This window comes from Apium graveolens, chromosome 11, assembly GCF_009905375.1.
Source record: "Apium graveolens cultivar Ventura chromosome 11, ASM990537v1, whole genome shotgun sequence".
In the NCBI taxonomy this organism is placed as follows: Eukaryota; Viridiplantae; Streptophyta; class Magnoliopsida; order Apiales; family Apiaceae; genus Apium; species Apium graveolens.
The window spans coordinates 9,996,081-10,001,659 of NC_133657.1; the positions used below are offsets into that span (position 1 = coordinate 9,996,081).

General features: G+C 37.8%; 1 non-coding gene across 1 annotated transcript; it reads right to left on the reverse strand.

The window, feature by feature from the left end:
- Positions 1-5,217: 5,217 nt before the first annotated feature.
- Positions 5,218-5,324, reverse strand: LOC141698768 (small nucleolar RNA R71). The gene has a single exon (XR_012565271.1). It is a non-coding gene; the product is annotated as a small nucleolar RNA R71 (small nucleolar RNA).
- Positions 5,325-5,579: the final 255 nt, after the last annotated feature.

The window sequence follows — 5,579 nt, forward strand, 5'->3', positions numbered from 1 at the left end:
GAGCTTGTTCTCCTGATGATTTTCATATGTCATGTTACTGTTTTGGAGTTCAATAATATGTTCAAAATTGAGTTTAATTTTCGAATTTTAAAATTAGGGTTTATAACCCGTATGAATGTTCTTAATTGAAAATTAGGGCTTTTTGTTCTAGGGGTTATTACCTGTTGAAATATAGTGGATTGTGTTCCTTATGAAATTTGCAATCGATTGGTGTATAGCTCGTTAACAGTGGATTCCTGAATCGAAGGGAGTTGTGTTTTTAAGTTTACGTCGAGCTCGCCGGAAACCTGCGAACTTCCCGGCCATTTTCCGGCCAACTCAGGGGTTATCTGTGTGATTGAATGGCATGTTCTAATTCCTTGTGAATTTTAGATTAATTCTGGAGCTTTTGATGATGGGAGGATTCCGGGAACGAATTCTCCGGCGAACCCCGACTGTTTTCCGACGAGGGGTAGTAAAATTGCAGTTACGTCCCTGTATTTTTGAAGATGGTGAAGTTTAGTCCCTGTAGTTTGCAGAGTTTTCAAAAATAGGATTCCTCTTTATAACATGTTTAAAAATCATATTTCCTATTTATTTTAATTATAAAAATTCATTTTTAATTTCTGAGAATTCCAAAAATTATTATTTTAATTCCAAAAATTATTTTTAATTTGAAAATAAATCTAAATTAATTAGTTAATTAATTTTAGTTAATAATTAATTGATTAATTGGTCAATTAATTCAAAAATTAATTGATTAATTGATTTAATTAATTAATAATTGATTTTAATTAATTATGTAATTAGATTTAATTATTTAAAAATGATTTAAAAATTCTGAAAAATAGTTTCGAGCTTTAAAATATTATTTTGAATTATTTTCAAGGCTCGATAATTATTAGAAAATTATTTTGAAGCCAGATGTGTCCAACCGAACCCTGTTTATTGCTTTAAATTTGATCCAACGACCCGTTTTAATTCCGAAAAATGTTTTAAAAATTATATTAAATACCCACAACCTGTTTATGACCCGAGACTCCTTTATAAATGATAGATCATTGATTTTTTGACGTGTTACGTGTTATATGTGACTTGTTGTTTAACTGCCGATCTATATGTTCGGTGTTTACTTGTTTATAGCGTAACTTTTAGTCCGTTAATCGGATTTGGGTAAAACGAAGGGTAGATATAAGTGTATACCGAATAGAATCGTACGAGTTGAGTATTGATAGATGCTTATAATATGTGAGCGGAAAAGGCAAGGTTTAGGAAAGGGAAACAGATAGTCGAGGATTAAGATGGTTGTGAATTGGAAATTAGTGCAGTTTAGCAAGCTAGTGCCAGGCAAGTGTTCAGAACTTTCTCGAGATATATTGTAGTTGATTAATAATCTTGTTTCATATTTCAAGTGCTTTGAAGCACTGAACCCTAAACCTTATTCTTTCTGAACCATTGATTGTTGTATACCCGAATACGAATCACAGATATACGATACTACTCCACAAATACATACAAACTAAATTCCGAACACTGAATCAAATTGCTTACATACTCAAACCATTGTACCTTATGCTTGGAAAGACCAAATCCTTGTAACCTTGAAATGTTGATTCCTTTGTTATTCAATTCTTTCATTACCTAACAACCATTCTTTACAATTGTCATACTATTCCTTTGTGAAGATTGAAACCATCTTATTATTGAACATCCAATATTGCTTATGATTTTTTTTATTGCTTTACATTAATTATTCTATTATTCTGTTAGAATTGGATTGTTTTATAAAATTGTGGACCAGATTCGTGGTCAGACCAGATTGGTAGTCAAGTTAGGCCAATGTGTGCCTTGGATCCAGTAATTAGAGCAGAGATGTGTGCCTTGCTCAGGGTTAGTGTGTGACTGATCAGCAACCTAACCTTGGTTTTTAAAATAAAAATATAATATCCAATTCTAAATTATTAATCATTGTTCACTTGATATCTCAACCTTTTTCACTTGATGATCATTATTCTCAGTCTTGTAATTGTGACTTGCTGAGCTAGTTAGCTCATTTGTGCGATGTTATTTATGTTCTTTTCCAGTTAAGAAGGAACCAGTTGGTAGCGAGGATCCCCAATCCAGTGCGAGAGCTAGGGGTCCAGGTTGATCGAGTTAAGCTAGCTGATGGCTTTTGAGATAGTTTAAGTTTGTAAAAGTTTGTATTAATGTTTAATATTCAGTTTTGAGTTTGAATAGTTGGAATTTGGACGTTTGTAATATAAAGTGTGTGTGTGGCTTGTGTACATACTTTAACCTGTTGCGATCCGTGGTAGTTGGTAAGTAGGGTCACTGCATATTATTATTATCTTTATTAATGTTATAAGTAGGTTATAAATAAGGTGTGTGTGTGTGGACCCCAAACTTCTGACCCGTGTTTGGAGGGCGCCACAAGTTTGGTATCAGAGCTACAGTTTATAAGTCACTGACACAAGCCTAGGTTGACTGGAATGGGTAGAGGGTTAGGATTAGAAGTAAGGAAATATAAAGATAGAACGTCGAGAGGATGAGTGCGACGGTATAACAGATATTAGTATAATTCGCGTTGTGGTTCGAGATTCTTAAATTGCAATATGATTTCAGATAGCAGCGATGGCTGACTCTTTCATCTCCGTACCAGCTGATCACTCAGAGCCCTCAATTGGAGGACCATCTTCGGATCCACGTCCTGTTGTTCCACTAGTGTTGGCTATTTTACCTCCACCTGTGTTGCAGCCCGTACCACTGCATGCTATTCCACCCCCAGGCATGAGACCACCTATTAGAGGACCCCCACCTGCTGATTCAGGTCTTACTGGTCACTCAGTTATAGGTGTACCTTTCTAGTTCTCTTCCTATCCTGTCCCATATCATCAGTTCGAGGCTTGCCTTATGGAGCAGCGATTCCTACAGGGTCAGATTCAAGAGTTATTACATATCATGCGTACCAGAGAGGTTGGGAGTGATGAGAGGCGACTCAAAGAGAGGCTCCAGGTGTTTCGGAGAGCAGCTGCTGTGAGGATTGCTGAGGCTACTCATGAGGATATCACCCCTGATTTTCTTGTGGAGTGGGCTAAGTGGGTTCTGGAGGAGTGATAAGTGGCATTTTACACCACTTAGAACGTCTTAAAATGGCTTAAATTGGTGTCTTGAAATCAAGTATTTTGTGTATTTGATGCGTTTTTCTAGTGTTTATGCATTTCAGGGTATTAGTTGCATTTCGGAGGAGGAATCATCAAGAATAAGCCTTGGCATGTGTTCACCATTGCGAGAGGAAAAGAACGGGCAGATTACGGCGGAGAAACGGAGCGAACCTGGAATTTTTCCAGTAGGGTCCTGCGCGCCCGCGCAGCAATGCTGAGCGGCCGCGCAGCAGCCCTGCGCGCCCGCGCAGAAATGCTGAGCGGCCGCGCAGGGTCGGAGAAAAAGCTGAATTATTTTAGACTTCTACTTCTGGTTGGCTTCCAACTTCTATGTAATCTGAGTTTTATGGGACTATTATATAAGTAGATTTGAGACGTTTTCATAGAGAAAGAAGGAGATTATGTTTTAGATAGTGTTTTGCGCAAGAAGCGAAGGAGATAAGGAAGAAGACCGATTTAGCACACTGCAGCGAAGAGGGAGCATACTTTCTTGTGATTCTTGTTTCGTTGTAACGTTGGATGCTAGTTTTCTTGTTTTGACTTATTTACTCTTGTGACGTACTCTGTTTTAATATAATTAGTTTAGTTATTATTTTCTTGTGTTGTTTATCATGATTTCATATGAACCCATGATGGCGATAAGTTCTATTATGGGCTAATCGTGATCATGGGGTTGTAACAGATTTATTATGGAATTCTTTAGTTAATTGTTTAATACTTTAGTATGTGATGATTGCATGATATCTAGTATTGGTTGTGCGTATTCGTCTTATGTGCGTCGCGAACATATAAGATAGGGTGTTAATCTCTTGTGAAGGGACAGTGGATCTTGAGATTTAGAACTTGCCATGCTAGCATAGGTTCATGTACGTTGTGCATGATTAGTGGGTAACTCTAACAGTTTTATTTGCCCTATGTAATCAAAAGGAATAACTTGTGCTTAAATCGTTGTGTTGTCAATTTCTGTAGACATATAGGAACTCAACATGATTGATGACTATTCAACTTCTATCTTAATTGTGGATGCTTGGTAGAATGGTATTAGTATAATAAAAGTTGGCTTTTATCAGTTTCGTGTTATTCGATTAATGTTATCACTGTCACATGCTAAAGGTAATAACAATGGCTATAGAAGGAAGTAATAATGAAGTTGTGATCTCATGAGTGTTTTATTATTGATAAATTGAAGTGTTAGTTAAGTGGTTAATTAAGTAGTTAATTATAGTTAATATTTAATCAACAATTTTAAGTGTTATTATCTTAACATTGAGAAGTAATCATACATTGGTGAGTGAGTTAAATTAGACAATAACTTAGTCTGAGTCTCTGAGGGAACGAACTAGAAAGTATTCTATATTACTTGTGAACGCGTATACTTGCGTGAATATTAGTGTGTGTTTTCGCCCTAACAAGTTTTTGGTGCCGCTGCTGGGGACTCGGCATATTTGTTTAGTTTATGTACTTACCATCATTGGTCATTAGGACTCAGTGATTAGGACGTAGTAGTTAATTACTCTTTTCGGTTGTGTTTCAGGTACTTTAGCAAGCGTTTATGCAAACTCGTTCTCGTGCTCGCAAGAGGACTTTAGATACAGCTGAGGAGAAAGACGAAGTTCTTGATACTTCGGAGAAGTTAGATTTTGAGGATTCGGATTCAGGAACTGAGCAGAAAGAACCAGTAAACATGGGAGATCGTATTGTTCAAGCTGATCCAGCTCTTATGGATTTTTCTCGGCCTAAAATTGATGACATTCAGTCAAGCATCCTTCATCCGGCTATTCAAGCTAACACCTTTGAAATCAAGCCGGGCACTATTCAGATGGTGCAGAATTCTGTTTCTTTTGGAGGAGCGGCAACTGAAGACCCCAACATGCACATAAGGAATTTTGTCGAGATCTGCAGCACTTTTAAGTATAATGGCGTGACTGATGAGGCTATCAAGTTGAGGCTTTTCCCATTCTCACTGAGGGATAAAGCTAAAGACTGGTTACATTCTGAACCAGCTGGGTCAATCACTACGTGGCAAGATCTTGCGCAAAAGTTTCTGGTGAAGTTTTGTCCAATGGCAAAGACTGCTGCTATGAGGAGTGCTCTTACTTAATTTGCGCAGCAACCTACAGAATCTATGTGCGAGGCTTGGGAACGCTACAAGGAAATGTTGAGAAAATGTCCACATCATGGAATGCCGGATTGGATGGTAATCACTGGTTTTTATAATGGTTTGGGGGCCCAATCTCGGCCCATGCTCGATGCAGCAGCTGGAGGCGCCTTATGGGCTAAAAGCTATACTGAGCCGTATAATCTTATCGAGACGATGGCTGCAAATGAGCATCAAAACCCAACTCAAAGGATGACGTCAGGCAAGGTAGCAGGTATTCTGGAAGTTGATGCAGCCACCGCTATTGCAGCCCAGCTCCAAGCGCTATCAATGAAGGTTGA